The sequence below is a fragment of the Phacochoerus africanus genome, chromosome 11, assembly GCF_016906955.1.
Source record: "Phacochoerus africanus isolate WHEZ1 chromosome 11, ROS_Pafr_v1, whole genome shotgun sequence".
Lineage (NCBI taxonomy): Eukaryota > Metazoa > Chordata > Mammalia > Artiodactyla > Suidae > Phacochoerus > Phacochoerus africanus.
Genome location: NC_062554.1, coordinates 50,461,756 through 50,481,601, shown reverse-complemented (window position 1 = coordinate 50,481,601; position 19,846 = coordinate 50,461,756). Strand labels below are relative to the sequence as shown.

Sequence of the window (19,846 nt, the reverse complement as noted above, 5' to 3'; positions counted from 1 at the left end):
ATTTTAAAAAGACAAACGTGTTACTTTACTAATGACGCTAAAAAGCCAAACGTGTTACTTTACTAATCATTAGCAGAACCATTTCTGCTTTTCCAAGTGAAAAAAGGGAAACTTCATAATGATAACTTAAAAATAAACATGAGCTTACTTCTTAATGTTTATCGTAAAAAGACATAGGATGAAAAAAGAAAGGAAAATGGACAGAGTGAAAAAAGATGTACACGTATAAATTGGAAATGGCTGGCGAAAAGACTCAAATTTCCTTCACCAAGAGGAGAAAGAAATAAGGTAAGACGGCTGCCACCAAAAATATTATCAATAAACACATTGAATCTCCTACCCACTGACGACACCCACAGACAAAGATTCTAATCAAAACCGGAATCTTCTCCTCAGGGTTTTTCGCAGAGCAAATTTAACATCTTTGTTCCGCAAACTGTAGATTAAGGGATTCATCATGGGAACCACATTGGTATAAAAGACAGAAGAGATTTTCCCCTTATCCATAGACCCAGAAGATGATGGTCGGAGGTACATAATTGTCCCTGATCCAAAGAAGAGAGAAATTGCAATTATGTGGGAACTGCAGGTGCTGAAGGCTTTGGACCTGCTCTCCATGGAGCTGATGCGAAGGATGTTGGAGAGGATGAGCCCATAAGACACAAAGATGGTGAGACTGGGCACAATGATGTTGATGCCTCCCACAATGAAAACTATCATTTCATTGATGTAGGTACTTGTGCAGGAGAGCTGGAGCAGAGGAAGGATGTCACAGAAGTAATGGTTGATGGTGTCTGCATCACAGAAGGTCAGTCTCAGCATGCTTCCAGTGTGAGCCATGGCACCAGAAAATGCCATCAAGTAGCAAGCAAGCATAAGGCTGGAACACACTTTAGAGGACATGGCAATGTTATACAACAGGGGGTTACAGATGGCCACATAGCGATCATAGGCCATTGCAGTCAGCACATAGCATTCAGAAATACCAAAAAAAACAGGAAAAGAAGAGCTGAGTCATGCACCCCAGGTAGGAGATAATCTTCTTCTCTGATAAGAAATGTGTGAGCATTTCTGGTGTAAACACTGAAGAATAGCAGAGATCTATGACGGACAAGTTGAGGAGGAAAAAGTACATGGGGGTGTGCAGGTGGGAATTCAGCCCAATTACTGTGATCAAGCCAAAATTTCCCAGCACGGTGGCCATATACATTACTAGGAACAGCAGGAACAAAGGAAGTTGGAGAGCTGGATGGTCCGTTAAGCCCACCAGAATGAAGTCAGTCACAAATGAACCATTTCCAGGAGCCATTCTTCTCTAAGAGGATCTGGGGACACAGGAGAAAAGGGTTACATGAGAGATCAACTCAGCTCTCCTCACAACAGCTCCCCCTACAAGAGGGTGTATAGACTGGGCATGGCTGAGACTAGCCCAGCCAGGACCCAAAGACTCTGCCTCTATCAGTATCATGACTGGGAATGGCATGGACTTCCACATATTCAAGTCTTGATAAGCTCAAGTAAACAAAGAGCATCACAGACTTAGCCCACAGAGAGAAGGCAGTGCTGTAATATGCAAACACGGCTGCTGGGCAAAACTAAGGGATAAGAGAGAGGGACAGACCAGGACAGAAACCCGTTCTTCACTCCCTTAAGCCCTCTCCTCACCAGGAAAACTGTAGGAAGAGACACTAACTACATGCTGCTGGCCTCTAATGCAGATTAGACCTGCTGGGGTGAGAACCAAGTACAGTGTCTCTAACCAAAACCAAGGGACCCAAAGCTCAGAGGAGCTAAGTCACCCACCTATGTGGGAGCCTGAGAGTCTGCCCACAGAGGGGGAACTTACTGACTGAGAAACTGTACTTTCTGAGCCTTCTCATCTCGCAACACCCTCTGATCTCCCCACTACACATTCTCCCGACAGTGGCACGTGAATCTCAGCATAGCACAAAATGGGGAAAGACATGGCACATCTCACATCCCTGGTCTTCCATCTCAAAACCAAGTGTTGTTCATATCAACAAAACTCAGAAACTCTCCCTGAAACTCCCTGCTTCGTCTGCAACCTTATATCCCTCTTATCCTTGGTGTTTGCCCTGTAACTCTGGAAAAGCAGTTCTTGCTTCAGAGGCACTGGGTTACTTTGATTCTAAAAGGATGCAACCCAGACTTCATTTCAGATATGCCCTGGAGATCTTTCTGAACTACACATATTAATGTCAGGTTATGACTCTGAGTCTGCCCATGCGGCAAGGAAAAATAAATCGCATTCTGACCAGGTTTGCCACTTGATAAGACAGAGAACACTGATTGTGAGTTTAATTACATAGCACATTTGAGTATCTATAGGGTAGAATTCTCTCCCAAAGAGAATAGAGTCTACATGTGAAAGAAACATAATAGGATTATACTTACACTATGGACCATCTTCTCTCTTTGGTTCCTTAGGGACTCAATATTGTAATCCAGTTTACATGTCACCCTAGGGATTGTATATCCCCCGAAGGCAGAGTCAAAAATAAACCCCCATCTTCCTATCATCTTCATCTATTAAGAGAATTTTTTTTCTTATGTCCCACCAATTTTATAAAACAATTTATATAACAACTTTATGGAATTCCTTTCTATTTCAGTTCAGTGATAAGGTAGGTACATTTTTTTTGTCTTTTCTTTATTACTCAAATGAATTTATCACATCTGTAGTTATATAATCATCATAACAATCCAGTTTCAGAGGATTTCCATCCCATAACCCAAGCACATCCCCCCACCCCCCAAACTGTCTCCTCCAGAGATCAGAGCTTTTTCAATGTCTGTGAGTCATTATCTGTTCTGCAAAGAAGTTGAGTCTGTCCTTTTTTCAAATTCCACATGTCAGTGGTAGCATTTGATGTTGGTGTCTCATTGCATGGCTGACTTCACTTAGCATGATAATTTCTAGGTCCATCCATGTTGCTAAACATGCTGGTATTTCATTCCTTTTAATGGCTGAGTAATATTCCACTGTGTATATGTACCACAGCTTCTTCATCCACTCCTCTGTCGAGGGACATTTAGGTTGTTTCCATATCTTGGCTATTGCAAATAGTGCTGGAATGAACATTGGAGTACATGTGTTTTTGCGAGGTATGCTTGTTTTCTGGGTAGATGCCCAGGAGTGGGATTGCTGGATCAAATGGTAGTTCTATGTTTAGTTTCCTGAGGAATCTCCATACTGTTTTCCACAGTGGTTGCACCAATTTACACTCCCACCAACAGTGTACTAGAGTTCATTTTTCTCCACACCCTCTCTAGCACTTATTGTTTGTAGACTTTTGGATGGTGGCCATTCTGGCTGGTGTAAGGTGGTACCTCATCGTGGTTTTGATTTGCAGTTCTCTAATATTGAGTGATGTTGAACGTCTTTTCATGTGTTTTTTGGCCATCTGCATGTCTTCTTTGGAGAACTGTCTGTTTAGATCTTCTGCCCATTTTTTGATGGGGCTTTTTGGTTTTTTGGTAGGGAGCTGCAGAAGGTGTTTGTAAATTTGTACGATGAAGCCCTTGTCAGTTGAATCACTAGCAAAGATTTTTCTCTCATTCTGTGGGGTGTCTTTTCATTTTGTTTAGGGCTTCCTTTGCTGTGCAGAAACTTTGAAGTTTGATTAGGTCCCATTTGTTTATTTTTGACTTTATTGTCACTACTCTGATAGGTGGATCTGAGACGATGTTGCTGTCGTTTATGTCAGAGGGTGTTTGGCCTATGTGTTCCTCTAGGAGTTTGATAGTGTCTGGTCTTAGACCTAGGACTTTAATCCATTTGGAGTTTATTTTTGTGTATGGTGTTAGGGAGTGTTCGAATTTCTGTCTTTTCCATGTGGCTGTCCAATTTTCCAGTTTATATTGGTTCTTTCTCTGTCTTTCCTATCCCAAAAGGAAATTTTCCAGAGTTTTCACACAGGTTTCTTCATATCTTTACTTGAAATTGTCCAAAGACTCTAGCAACTCATTTCAAGTTTTTGTCACTCCTGGGTTATCTTTTATTTGTCTTTGGTCTTTTTAGGGCCGCACCAGCGGCATATGGAGATTCCCAGTCTAGTGGTCTAATTGAAGCTACAGCTGCCAGCCTATGCCAGAGCCAGATCAATGCCAGATCTGAGCCTCATCTGCGTCTTGCACCACAGCTCATGGCAACACTGGATCCTTAACCCACTGAGCAAGGCCAGGGATCAAACCCTCAACCTCGTGATTCCTAGTCGGATCCATATCTGCTGTGCCACAATGGGAACGCCACTCCTGGGTTATCTTAAAAAAATGAAAATAATAATGCCTTTGTCCCTTTTATAGTTTTCACACTAAAACTCAAACTGGAATTTTCCACCTGAGGATCCAGCTGGTCCCTTAATGGTATCATTTCCCTAACTGAGGTCATCAGTTCCTTCTAATTATAGAGAAGAGTCGGGGCTATATATTTAGAGGGTATGAGTTTGAATCTTAACCCCATGCTTACTAACTTGATCATAGTTCTTGAACTCTCCATGCCTCGGGTTTATATTTTCCAAAGTAGCTTTAACTCTGTTTTTCTGATTTGTGAATGAGTTCTTTTGTATCATTTTTATTAGATTCCACATATTAATGATCTCACATGGTATTTATTTTTCTCTATCAGACTTACTCCACTTTGTATGAAAACCTCCAGGTCCATACATGTTGCTGCAAATGACATTATTTTGTTCCCTTTTATAGCCAAGTGATAATCCATTGTATATAGGTACCACGTCTTCTCTATCCATTCCTCTTTTGATGGACGTTTAGGTTGATTCCATGCCCTGGCTACTGTGAAAAGTGCCGCAAGGAACATCGGGGTGCATGCATATTTTTTGAATTTCTCCAGATTTATTCAGGAGTGAGACTGCCGTATCATATTGTAATTCCATATTTAGTTTTGTAAGGAAATTCTATACTGTTATCCATAGTGGTGGCACCAAACCACATTGCTATCAACACTATATGAGGGTTCCCTTTTCTCTATGTCCTCTGCAGCCTTTATTGTTTGTAGACTTTATGATGGCAGCCATTCTGACAGATGTGATTCTGATTTACATTTTTCTAATAATTAGTGAGAATGAGCATCTTTTCATGTGCTTTTTGGCCATCTATCTGTCTTCTGTGGAGCAATGTCTATTCAGGAGCTCTGATCATTTTTTTTATTGGGTTGCTTGCTTTTTTGATATAAAGGTGTAATGAGATGTCTGTATATTTTGAAGATTAATCCCTTGTCAGTTGGTTCATTTGCAAATATTTTCTCCCATTCTGTGAGTTGTCTTTTCGGTCTTTTGTATGGTTTCCTTTGCTGTGCAAGAGCTTTTAAGTTTAATTATACCCCATATGTTTACTTTTGTTTTTATTTTCATTACTTTAAGAGGGAGAACTGAAGACACTGCTGCCATCTATGTAAGAGAGTGTTCTGTCTATGTTTTCCTCTAGGAGTTTTAGAGTATCTCAATTTGTGTTTAGGTCTTTAATCCATTTTGAGTTGATTTTTGTGCACGGTGCTAGAGTGTTCTAATTTCATTCTTTGGCATGTAGCTGTCAAGTTTTCCCAACACCACTTTTTGAAGGCGCTGTCTTTTCTCCACTGTATATTTTTGCCTCCTTTATCATAGATTAATTGACCATTCATGTGTGGATTTATCTCTCGGATTTCTATCCTGTTCCATTGATCTATAGCTTATCGTCCATACCATAATGTTTTGATGACTGTAGCTTTGTAATATAGTCTGAAGTCTGGGCGCTTGATTCCTCCAGCTCTGTTTTTCTTTTTCAAGATTGCATTGGCTATTTGGGGCCTATTTTGTGTTTCCATAAAAATTTTAAAATCTTTTGTTCCACTTCGGTAAAGAGTGCCACGGGTAATTTAATATGGATTGAACTGAATCTGTAGGTGCCCTTTGGTAGTATAGTCATTTTGATAATACTGCTTCTTCCAATTTAAAAGCATGGTATAGCTTTCCATCTGTTTGTGTCTGCTTTCTTTCCTGAGCTTTTGTGGTTTTCACAGAACAGGTCTTTTGCCTGCTTAGGTAGTTTTCTTCTCTTTGATGTGATAGTAAATGGGATCGTTTCCTCATTGCTCTTTGTGATCTGTCATTGTTAGTGTATAGGAATATAAGAGATTTCTGTGTATTCATTTTGTATCCTACGACTTTACCAAATTCATTGATGAGTTCTTGTACTTTTCTAATAGCATCTTTAGGATTTTCTTATACAGTATCAGGTCAGCTGCAAGTGGCGACAGTCTTACTTCTTCTTAAAGAGAACAGATTCTCTTGCACAGCTCTCGGAAGGAACCCATCCTGCCAACACCTTGATCTTGAATGTTTCTCATCCTCCAGGAATGTGAGATAATATTTTTTATTATGTAAGCCACTTACTTTGCGATACTTTTTATAACAGCCTTAGTAAACTAACATATCTTATCCTGTGTGATTTTGCTACCATTCATTTTACTAAGCCACAGTTGAAAAGTTTGTGAACAATGTTTGTAATCGGAAAGTGCACTTGTTCAATTTAGCTAGAGAGCATAGTAGTCATTTTTATGTAAATTTACTATTTTAAGATTTAAATTAACCCAACTGCTTTAACAAACACAAACCATTATATAAATATGTGTAGATAAAAAAATACATATAATAATACCTACATACACACACACACACACACACACACACACACACACACTGCTTACATGAAGTAAAGGGAAAAGGACATCATGCTATACTTAATAAGAAGGGTTCCTTTATTAGTCAGAAAGTGCCAGGCTCCTCAACTGTTCAAACTGCTCAAAATAAGGAGTGCCTCCAAAAGACATAATTAAGACAGTGAAAACACAACACAGACAATGCGTGCTAATCATCTATTTGATAAGGACCTAAGATCCAAAATGCATAAACCACTTTTCCGCTCAATAATTTTAAAAAAATCCAAACGTTAAATGGACAACTTGTTGGAATCAACATTCCTCCAAAGAAGATGTACAATTTGCAAAAAAAAAAAAAAAAAAACCATGTAAAATATGCATAATATCATTAGTAAAGAAGGAAATGCAAGTCAAAACCATAGAAAAATATGAGTTCACACACACTGGGAGGGTACAAAAAGGGAGACAGGTAATACTAAGTCTTGAGAGGATGTGAAGAAATTGAATATCCATACACTGCTGGCTGGAATGTGTAATGGTGCAGCCACTTGGGAAAGCAATCTAGCAGTTTCTCAACAATGTAAAAGTAGAATTATCACATGAGCCAGCAATTTCTCTCCTAGGTATATGTCTGAGAGAAAATATATCCATAAAAATATATACAAATGTTTCCATACCATTATTTATAATAGCCAATATGTAGAAAAATATAAATAAATGTCCATCAGCTGGTTAAAGGATAAACCAGATGTATATATCCATATAGCAAAATATGATTCACCAGATAAAAAGGAATAGAGTAGCTTTAAATGTTATATTTAAAATCTAAGCTAACTTCGGACTCACTACGGATGAACTTGAAAACACTATGTTAAGTGAGGGAAGCCAATCACAAAAGACCACATGTTGTATTATTCCATTATATGCAGTATCTACAACATTCGAATCTATTGAGTCATGAAGTAGATGAGTATTTTCAGAGGGCTGGGAGAAAGAAAGTAGAGGGGTGATAGCTACAGGGTGTGAGACCTCTCTGGGGGATGATGAAAAAGTTGCAAAACTGATTGTGGTATGGTTGCACAGCTCTGTACATAAACTAAAAACTACTGAATGTTACATACTAAACATGAGTCACATGGTACATGAATAATATCGAGAAATTTCTTACCAGAAAAAAGTAGTAAAACTTTAATTTTTTAAAAAGGTGAAAAAAAGGAAGTCAGAAAACATTTCAAGGAGTTCCCATCGTGGCACAGCAGAAACAAATCTGACTAGGAACCATGACCTTGCGGGTTCAATCCCTGGCCTTGCTCAGTGGGTTAAGGATCCAGCATTGCCATGCACTCTGGTGTAGGTCACAGACGCGGCTTGGATCTGGTGTTGCCATGGCTCTGGCGTAGGCCAGCAGCTACAGGTCCAATTGGACCCCTAGCCTGGGAACCTCCATATGCCACGGGTGTGGCCCTAAAAGGACAAAAGACCAAAAAAAAAAAAAAAGAAAGAAAGAAAAAAGAAAACATTTCGACATAAATACAAATATAAACACAAAATATAAAAATGTGTATAATATAAATATAGTGCTTAAAAGGTGCTATAGGGCATCTAAATGCCTTCATTGGAAAAGAAAAGAGGTTTTAAATCAAAGACTTAATTAAAACGTCACCTTATGAAACTGCAAAGTAACATTAAATTAAAACCTAATTTAACAACAACAAAAAAAGACCACTAAGTAGAAAAATAGGATCATTAAAATCACAGCAAAAAAAGCGAATAACATAGGATATGGAAGATCAGTTCATCTAAAGGTGTATTTTGCAATTATTAAAAACAATAATTCCCTAGCCAGACAAATACCAGAAATAGGAGAGGATGTAGCTATGCCTCCGACAATCACTAAGAGGAAAATAAAAGAATGTTGTGAGCAAATTTATACCAAAGAATGTGACACCCAGCGAAGGATAAATTTGTTGAAAGACAAAAAGAGCAAAATGCACTTTAGCTAAGTAGAATGGTCTTATGTCTATTGAAATAATTGAACCTTAAGTTTAAAACCTTCACACCAAGAAAAACTAGGGGCCCACATAGGTCTGTTTTAAAATCTACCAACTGTTTACAAAGGAAAAAAATAGCAATTCTGCACAAGCTGAAAAGCTTTAAAACAAGGAAATTTTACAACTGAATCTATAAGATAAGCATTACCTCAAGGCCCAAACCAGACAAAGTAATTATTAGAAAAGAAAACTGAAGACAGTACTTTTCAAAACCAAATACACAAAGTTTTCCCTAAGTTTTAGTAAACTGAATTCAAGAACACAGAAAAACAAAAACCCATCAAGAAAGTAAGGTATAGTCTTGAGAATCCAAAATCAGTTTTCAATCATTGAAAAAATGTAATTACCAAGGTAACCAGTACAATCACCATATTAAAAGAGTAAAGAAGTAAAATTATATGGTTATCCAAACAATGTGGGAAAACCACTTAAAAATATATATATAAATGGAAAGGAAGGAAACTTCCTGAACCAAAGAAAGTTTACTTACAAAAAGAAAAAAATCTATAACTAGTTTCACATTGAAAGACAAAGGGTGAATCCTTTTTGCCTAAATGTGGAAACAACACAAGAAATTTTCACTCTCACTATGGCTCTTGGACATTGCACTGGAGATCATTAAGTAGTCAAATAAGGCAATACCAATAAAAAATAGGAGATGCCAAAAAAAAAAAAGATTATTTTTCTTAGGAAAAGACAAGATTACATTAAAAATCCTAACAAATCTAAAAAATATATACCTATCAGGACCCAAAAACCCTGGGCAAATTCAGAGAATGTAAGTCAATATTATTTCTATTTACTAGCAATTAACTGTTATAAATCAAAACTTTAAAAAATCTGTTCCATTTACAATAGCACCAAAAATAATGGAAACAAGTATAAAGCCGTAAGATATGTGCAATACCTGTACACAGTGGATTATATTAAAAATGAGGAAAGAAATCAAAGAATAGCTATATAAATGGAAAAGTAAATGGTGTTCATGAATTGAAAGATTCAATATCGTTGAGATACTCATCCTGCCTAAACTGATGTAAACATTCCATGCAATTACATTAAATTCCAAGCACAATTATTTACAGAAAACTGATTTTCAGATTTATAGGAAAATCCAAAGGAACAAGAACAGCCAAAATAATATCTTAAAGGAAAACATTTGGAAAACTCACACTATGTGACTTCAATAGTTACTCTATAAGTCAACAACAGTCAAGACAATACAATTGTTACAAAAAATACGAGATAGCTCAATGGAATGGAATACAGAGTCTGGAAGTACATCTACATATCTTAAGTCAACTGACCTTGACAAAAATGCAAAGGCACTTTTGGCCACACCCACGGCACATGGAGGGTCCCAGGCTGGGGGGGAATTGGAGCTGAAGCCACCTGCCTACGCCACAGCCACAGCAACTTGGGATCCGAGCTGCGTCTGTGACCTACACCACAGCTCACAGCAACGCCAGATTCTTAACCCACTGAGCTAGGCCAGGGATCGAACTCATGTCCTCATGGATACTACTCAGGTCCGTTAACCACTGAGCCATGACAGGAACTCCTTTTTTTTGACTTGTTAATAAAGAAGCTGTGCCATCTTAAGACTTCAACTTCTCTAAGTTTCCATATTCTATCTATGCGATAAATACAAATTGACAAGCTAATGTGCGACTTTTAATGTAGAAAAATAAATATGAAATTTCTGAGGTAAATATGAAAATATCCTAATGCATCCTGTTTAAGCTGCAAAGTGGGGAATATTTGATAGCTTTTTATGGCATCTTCTACAGTTGTGAAATGCTAGTATTTGAAGGAGTCATATTCCTGACCACTGCAGGGGGAAAGAGAAGAGTACAGACAGGTTATCTGATTCATGTTTCCAAGAGCACATACACCTGGCATTTAAGAAACACCCAGGAGTTCCCTTCTTGGCTCAGTGGTAAAGAACCCGACTAGTATCCATGAGGACACAGGTTCAAACCCTGGCCTCGACCAGTGGGTTAACATAGTTGTTGCCATGAGCTATGGTGTAGTTGACAGACGCTGCTGGAATCTGGCTGTGCTGTGGCTGTGGCAATGGCTGGCATATACAACTCCGATTTGACCCCTAGCCTGGGAACCTCCATATGCCTCAGGTGCAGCCCTGAAAAGAAAAAAATAAATAAATAAAGGAAGGAAGGAAGGAAGAAAAAAGAAAGAAACAAACAAAGAAATTCCCCAATTTGCAAGGTCTTACTTTATTAATCATTCAAAATTAATGACCTTAAAAAACTAAAGTCGAATAGTGTTACTTTACTGATCACTAGCAGAAGTCTTCATATTTCCAAAGGAAAAAAGCGTCCACAACCACTATGGAGAACAGTATGGAGGTACCTTAGAAAACTATACATAGAAATACCATATGACCCAGCAATCCCACTCTTGGGCATATATCTGGACAAATCTTTCCTTAAAAATTAAGACACATGAGAGGAGGCCAGACGGCAGAAGAGTAAGAGGACGTGCTCACCCTCTCCCACAGATACCTCAAAAACACATATCTACATGTAAGACGACTTGCAAAGAACATCAACTGAATGCCAGCAGAAGAACTTAAACCTCCAAAAAGGGCAAGAAACTCTTGACATAACTGGGTAGAATAAAAGAAAAAAAGAGAAAGAAAAGGAAACAGGACGGGACTAGCACTCCCATGAAGGAGCTGTGAAGGAGAAAGGGAACCCAAACCCTGGGAAGCCACCTAACCAACGGAAAGATCAGCCAAGTTGGAGGGATCCCCAAGATACCGAGAATAGCAGAGCAGGAGGTCTGAGAACAAAAAAGTGGAGTGAGAGAGGCACAGATCATCTGAACCACGGGCACAGACACCACAGCCTGATATGCTCGGGTCGGGGCTGGGTGCTGAGACTTAGGCTCTGGAGGTCAGTCCCTGGGAGCGGGCTGGGGTTGGTGGTGTGGAGACAGACTAAGGAACTAGGGAGCAGTGTGCTGTGGGCAGGGGGAGCAGTATGCTAAGGGCTGGGGAGTGGAAAGCCACAGCAGAGGGAACCCGGGAGAAGGTCTCGACCCACAGGAGAGACAAGGCACCACTGTTGGGAAGGGGAGAGGACGAGGGGTGGGCCACCATAAAAAACTCCTTGCATGCCAGTCTGCATGCCTGCCCACCAACTCACAGACAGCTGGTCATTCCTGGCGCAACCCGCCACGCCCAACTCCGCCTGGCCAGATGCCACTTGCTATGAACCGCAGACCGGACCCCACCCGCCAGTGGGAAGCCACTCTGCTGGCCTGACACGCTCACTTATGTTAGACTTAATTGACATTTTAAGGACATTACATCCAAAAAAATCAGAATATACATTCCTATCAAGTGCACATGGAACATTCTCAAGAATTGATCACATACTGGGGCACAAAGCTAACCTCAACAAATTTAAGAGTACAGAAATTACTTCAAGTATCTTCCCTGACTACAATAGCATGAAACTAGAAGTCAACCATAGGAAAGAAATGAGAAAAAAACTTACTAAATGAAGACTAAACAACATGCTACTAAAAAACAAATGGGTCAATGGGGAAATCGAGAAGGAATTTACAAAATACCTCAAGACAAATGATAATGAAGACACAACCAGTCAAAATCTATGGGACACCACAAAAGCAGTGCTCAGAGGCAAGTTCATAGCAATACAGGCCTTCCTCAAAAAAGAAGAAAAATCTCCAATTGACAACTTAACCCACCACCTAAATGAATTAGAAGAAGAAGAACAAACAAAACCTCAAGTCAGCAGATGGAAGGAAATCATAAAGATCAAAAAGGAAATCAATAACAGAGAGATTCAAAAAAACAATAGAAAAAAAATCAATAAAACCAAGAGCTGGTTCTTTGAAAAGGGAAAGAAAATTGACATTCCTCTGGCTAGACTCACCAAGAAGAGGAGAGAAAAAACCCAAATAAATGAAATAAGAAATGAAAAAGGAGAAGTCACAACGGATACTACAGAAATACAAAAAAACCATGAGAGAATACTATCAACAATTATATGCCAACAAATTTGACAACCTAGAAGAAATGGACAACTTTCCAGAGACTTACAGCCTTGCAAAACTGAATCAAGAAGAAATAGATCAACTGAACAGACCAGTCACTAGAAATGAAATTGAATGTCATAAAAACACTCCCTACAAATAAAAGTCCAGGACCAGATGGCTTCACAGGTGAAGGCTACCAAACATTCAAAGAGGAGCTTATCTTAAACTTTTCCAAAAGGTTAAAGAAGAAGGAACACTCCCAAAGACATTCTATCTCACCACCATCACCCCAAATCCAAAACCACACAAAGATGCCACCAAAAAAGAAACTATCAGCCAATATCTTTGATGAATATAGGCACAAAAATTCTCAACAAAATTTTAGCCAACTGAGTACAAAAAACATATCAAAATGAGCATACACCACAACCAAGTGGGATTCATTCCAGGTTCACAAGGATGGTTCAACATGCACAAATCAATCAATGTCCTACACCACAGTAACAAAAGGAAAGTCAAAAACCACATGATTATCTCAATAGATGCAGAAAAGGAATTTGACAAAGTCCAACATCCATTCATGATCAAACCTCTTACCAAAGTGGGCATAGAGGGAACATTCATTAACATAATCAAAGCCATTTATGACAAAACCCACAGCAAATAGAATACTCACTGGAGAAAAGCTGAAAGCCTTCCCACTAAAATCTGGAACAAGACAGGGATGCCCACTCTCACCACTGTTGTTCAACATAGTATTGGAAGTCCTAGCCACAGCCCTCAGACAAACAAAAGAAATAAAAGGCATCCAAATAGGAAGATAAGTGGTAAAAGTGTCACTGTATGCAGATGACATGACACCATATATAGAGAAGCCTAAGGACTCAACCCAAAAACTACTTGGACCGATCAGCAAATTCAGCAAAGTAGCAGGATATAAGATTAACATTCAGAAACCAGTCGTATTTCTGTACACTAACAATGAAATATTAGAAAAGGAATACAAAAATGCAATACCCTTTAAAACTGCATGCCAGAAATCAAATACCTGGGTATACACCTGACCTAGGAGGTGAAAGACATAGATGCTGAGAACTATAAAACATTAATCAAAGAAATTAAAGAAGATGTAAAGAAATGGAAAGATATTCCATGCTTCTGGGTTGGAAAAATTAATATTGTAAAAGGGCCATACTACCCAAAGCGATCTACAGATTCAAGGCAATCTCTATCAAATAACCCATGACATTTTTCACAGAAGTAGAACAAACAATCCAAACATGTATATGCAACCACAAAAGACCCAGAATTGCCAAAGCAACTCTAAAGACGAACAAAAACCAAGTAGGAGGCATAACTCTCCCAGACCTCAGGCAATATTACAAAGCCACAGTCATCAAGACACTGTGGTACGGGTACCAAAACAGACAGACAGAACAATGGAACAGAAGAGAGAACACAGAAATAAACCCAGACACCTATGGTCAATTAATCTTTGACAAAGGTGGTAAGAACATAAAACGGGAAAAAGACAGTCTTTTCAGCAAGAATTGCTGGGAAACCTGGACAGCTGCATGCACATCAGTGAAACGAGAACACACCCTCACACTATGCACAAAAATAAATGCAAAATGGCTGAAAGACTTAAATATAAGACAAGACACCATCAAACTCCTAGAAGGGAACATAGGCAAAATACTCTCTGACATCAACATCATGAATATGTTGATGTCATGTCAGTCTCCCAAAGCAACAGAACTAAAAGCAAAAATAAACCAATGGGACATAATCAAACTGACAAGCCTTTGCACAGCAAAGGAAACCAAAAAGAAAACAAAAAGACAACTTACAGGATGAGAGAAAATAGTGTCAAATGATACAACTGACAAGGGCTTAATCTCTAAGATATGCAAGTAACTTATACAACTCAACAGCAAAAAAGCCAACAACCCAATGGAAAAATGGGCAAAAGACATGAACAGACTGTTCTCCGAGGAAGATACACAGATGACCAACAAGCACATGAAAACATGCTCAACATCCCTGATTATGAAAGATCTGCAAATCAAAACTACCCTGAGATACCACCTAACAGGAGTCAGAATGGCCATCATTAGTAAGTCCACAAATAACAAGTGCTGGAGGGAGTGTAGAGAAAAGGGAACCCTCCTGCACTATTGGTGGGAATGTAAGCTGGTACAACCACTATGGAGAACAGTATGGAGGAATCTTAGAAATCTATACATACAACTACCGTATGACCCAGCAATCCCACTCTTGGGCATATATCCAGACAAAACTTTCCTTAAAAAAGACACATGCACCCGCATGTTCATTGAAGCACTGTCCACAGCAGTCACGACATGGAAGGAACCCAAATGTTCATCCACAGATGACTGGATTAGGAAGATGTGGTATATATGCACAATAGAATACTACTCAGCCATAACAAACTAATGCCATCTGCAGCAACATGGATGGCACTAGAGACTCTCATCCTGAGTGAAATGAGTCAGAAAGACAGAGACAAATACCATATGATATCACTTATATCTGGAATTTAATATACAGCACCAATGAACCTTTCCACAGAAAAGAAAATGATGGACTTGGAGAATAGACTTGTGGTTGCCAAGGGGGAGGGGGATGGAGCGGAATGGATTGGGAGTTTGGGGTTAATAGATGTAGACTATTGCCTTCAGAATGGATTAGCAATGAGATCCTGATGTGTAGCACTGTGAACTATGTCTAGTCACTTATGATGGAGCATGATAACATGAGAAAAAACAATGTATACATGTATGTGTAACTGGGCCATGACGTTGTACAGTAAAAAAAAATGTATTAGGGAAATAATAATAAAAAAATTAAAAAAAAAGAATCCATAATGACAATGGGAGAAAAAACCAGATACATTTATTTCTTAATGTCATCCTTAATTAGGAAACATGAGGAAATTGTGAAAACTGTAATGAAAGAAAGAAAATCTACTCTAAAATTGACAATAATTAGAGAGAAGGCTAAAATGTCCTTCTCCATGGTGAGAAAGAAAGAGCGTGAGAAGGTTGCCACTTAATATGTTAATATATTGTAAATACAGAGAATCGTCTGTTCTACAACTAAACGCACAGAGACACTAATCAATACCTTCTTTTCCTCAGGGTATTTCTCAGAGCACTTTTACAACTTTATTCCTCAAAGTATATATTCATGGGTTCAACATGGGAACCACATTGGTATAAAACACAGAAGAGATTTTCCCCTTATCCATAGACCCAGAAGATGATGGTCGGAGATACATAAAGTCACCAGATGCAAATAACACACACAGATAGCAATGATGTGGGAACTGCAGGTGCTGAAGGCTTTAGACCTGCTCTCCATGGAGCTGACGCGAAGGATGTTGGAGAGGATGAGCCCATAAGACACAAAGATGGTGAGACTGGGCACAATGATGTTGATGCCTCCCACAATGAAAATGACCATCTCATTGACATAGGTACTTGTGCAGGAGAGCTGGAAGAGAGGGAAGATATCACAGAAGTAATGGTTGATGGTATTTGCATCACAGAAGGTCAGTCTCAGCATGCATCCAGTGTGAGCCATGGCACCAGAAAATGCCATCAAGTAGCAAGCAAGCATAAGGCTGAAACACACTTTAGAGGACATGGCAATGTTATACAACAGGGGGTTACAGATGGCCACATAGCGATCATACGCCATTGTAGTTAGCACGTACGCTTCAGAAACGACAAAAAAAAAAAAAAAAAAAACAGGAAAAGAAGAGCTGAGTCATGCACCCCAGGTAAGAGATAATCTTCTTCTCTGATAAGAAATGTGTGAGCATTTCTGGTGTAAACACTGAAGAATAGCAGAGATCTATGAAGGACAAGTTGAGGAGGAAAAAGTACATGGGGGTGTGCAGGTGTGAATTCAGCCCAATTACTGTGATCAAGCCAAAATTTCCCAGCACAGTGACCGTATACATTACTAGGAACAGCAGGAACAAAGGAAGTTGGAGAGCTGGATGGTCCGTTAAGCCCACCAGAATGAAGTCAGTCACAAATGAACCATTTCCAGGAGCCATTCTTCTCTAAGAGGATCTGGGGACACAGGAGAAAAGGGTTACATGAGAGATCAACTCAGCTCTCCTCACAACAGCTCCCCCTGCAAGAGGGCGAATAGACTGGGCATGGCTGAGACTAGCCCAGCCAGGACCCTCAGCATCTGCCTCCAACATTATCATGACTGGGAATGGCAAGGACTTCCATATATTCAAGTCTTGATAAGCTCAAGTAAACAAAGAGCATCACAGACTTAGCCCACAAAGGGAAGGCAGTGCTGCAATATGCAAACATGGCTGCTGGGCAAAACTAAGGGATAAGAGAAGGGATGAACTAGGACAGAAACCCTTTCTTCAGTCATTTAAGCCCTCTCTTCACCATAACAATGGTAAGCAGAGACCCCAGCTGCCAGGTGCTGGCCTCTTATGCAGATTAGACCTGCTGGGGTGAGAATCAAAAAGATTCTCTCTTCCCAGAAACCATGGGAACAAAAGCTCAGAGGAGTTACCTTACTCCCTCATGTGGGAGACTGAGAGTCTGCCCACAGATAGAACCTACTGACTCAGATATTGCACTTGCTGAGCCTCCTAATCGCAGAATACCCTCTGATCTTCCTGGAACACATTCTCCCAACAGTGGCACTTGAACCTCAGGACTGCACAAAGTGGGAAAGAAACGGGCAGATCTCACATCCCTGGTTTTCCATCTCAAAACCAGAAGGATGGTAATATCAACAGTATTCAGAAACTCACTGTCCTTAAGTCAGCAACCTTCGAACCGTCTTACCCTTGCTGTTTGCCCTGTGTTCCTGGAAAGGCAGTTCCAGGTTCAGGGGCAGTGGTTCCTTTATTCTAAGAGGATGCAACCCAGACTTCATTTCGGATATACCCTGGAATCTTTCTGAACTACACATATTACTGTCAGATTATGACTTTGAGTCTTCTCAAGCAGCAAGGAAAAATAAATCGCATTGTCACCAGCTTTGCCACTTGATAAGGCACAGAAGATGGAATGTGAATGTAAAGACCGAGCACAGCTGAACATACACAGAGTAGAAACTTGCTAAGCGTCTCTACCAGGCACTAGAGTCTACAAACAAAAGAAAATTAGAGCATGGTATTTACAACCATGAACCACACTGTCTCTTTAGTTCCTTAGGGACTCAATATGTAATCCAGCTTACAGGTGACTCCAGGGACTCTACATTCCCAAGGCAGAGGCAAAAATTAACTCCCATCTTCCTATTATCTTCATCTCTTAAGGAAATCTATTGCATAGGTTCTTTCTCAGTGTCTTCCAATATCCTACATAAATTTTCCAACCTCAGAGTTCCCGTCGGGGCTCAGTGGTTAACGAATCTGACTAGGAACCATGAGGTTGCGGGTTCGATCCCTGGCCTTGCTCAGTGGGGTAAGGATCTGGCGTTGCCGTGAGCTATGGTGTAGGTTGCAGAGGAGGCTTGGATATGGTGTTGCTGTGGCCCTGGTGTAAGCTGGCAGCTACAGCTTTGATTAGACCCCTAGTCTGGGAACCTCCATGTGCCACTAGTATGGCCCTAGAAAAGCAAGAAAAAACAAACAAAAACTCCAGAGTCTGCCTATTGGTTTTTTTAAGAGCATTACTTGAAATTGTGCATAGACTATAGCAAATCATGTTAGGTTTTGACCCTCATCAGTTATCTCAAAAAAATTTAATTTCAACTTTTTCTCACTTTTACAGTTATTACATTGAAACACCTATTGGAAATTTCTAAATGAGGATGCAGCTGGATCCTTTAATATAATATTTCATTAAGTGAGGTCATCATTTCCTTCTTATTACACAAAAAAGTGAGGCTGTAGAGTTGGACTGTATGGCTTTGAATCCTAACCCCATGCTTACTAACAGGGGCATGGTCCCTTGAACTCTCCATGCCTCAGATTCATAATTTCTACAAGAGTGATGAGAACAATAGCATCTCTTTCATTGGGTTGCCTTTATGATTAAATGAAAAACAGTACACAAAACAGAACAGGACTCGGCACGTGGTACACAGTCAGACAATGTCAGCTGTCATTATTTACCCTCTCAAAACTTCTAGGAGGTGCTTCATCATAAAACCTATCAGACATCTTCTCTTTAATTCCTAGGAGCCCTGATAAACTATAAGTTCTATAAAGGAAAACATCTCTTCTGGCTTGCTTACTACTTCCTTTGTGGTGCTATGTATACTACACAGCACAGAGGAGGCACGCCATACATAATTCTGTAAACTATAGTGTTCTCTGTTGAAAACCTTCAGAACAATTTTCACATCTCTCACGTGCTAAACATTAGTCTGCAGCCACACTGACTTTCATCCTTTTCCCTCAGGCACTATACAACCTCAGGTCCTTTTTAGGTTTTAACTGAACTATACCTGCAGAGTTATAATGACTCTGCAATTTCTAATTTTTTATTTCTTTAATTTTTTTTGGCCCTGCCTACGGCATCCGGAAGTTCCTAGGCAGTCACTCCTTGTCCATTCTAAGGTCACAGTTTGCATCTACTAACCCAACACTCACAGTCCATCCCGTTCCCTCTTCATAATGTATTTAATTTTCAAAGCACTGTGATATACATACCAAGCAATACATCTCAAGCCAACATGATATTGTTTATATTTCAACTGAAAAATAACTGAGGAAGGTCTTTAGGGAGAGACTGTGTGAAGAAAGTGAAAGAAAATAAAATTATGTAATAGGGAATAAGACTTAACTCCCCTTTCCTATACCATTAAATTAAATATAAGGTTTCACATCTACTACAAATATACAATTTGAGCTTGTTCACTGACGTTCTTCCACCCACAGACACTGGTGGAAATTCTTCACTGAATCTGGTAAAAGGATTATCTCTGCCATAAACAGGTTTGGAGAACGTTGTACCTACTACTCAATCTTGCTGATTTCCACGAAGGGAGCTGATCTGTACTAGGACGGCTGATTCCATACATTTAGATTGTTATTTTCAATCTTGGCTTACCAAATACTTTGATGTTTAAG

At 39.5% G+C, this 19,846-nt stretch overlaps 2 pseudogenes; both read right to left on the bottom strand.

Annotated features, from left to right (window-relative positions):
* Positions 1 to 372: 372 nt before the first annotated feature.
* Positions 373 to 1,309, bottom strand: LOC125111146 (olfactory receptor 8B3-like; annotated as a pseudogene).
* A 14,590-nt stretch (positions 1,310 to 15,899) lies between these two features.
* Positions 15,900 to 16,846, bottom strand: LOC125111542 (olfactory receptor 8B3-like; annotated as a pseudogene).
* Between the last annotated feature and the right edge of the window lie 3,000 nt (positions 16,847 to 19,846).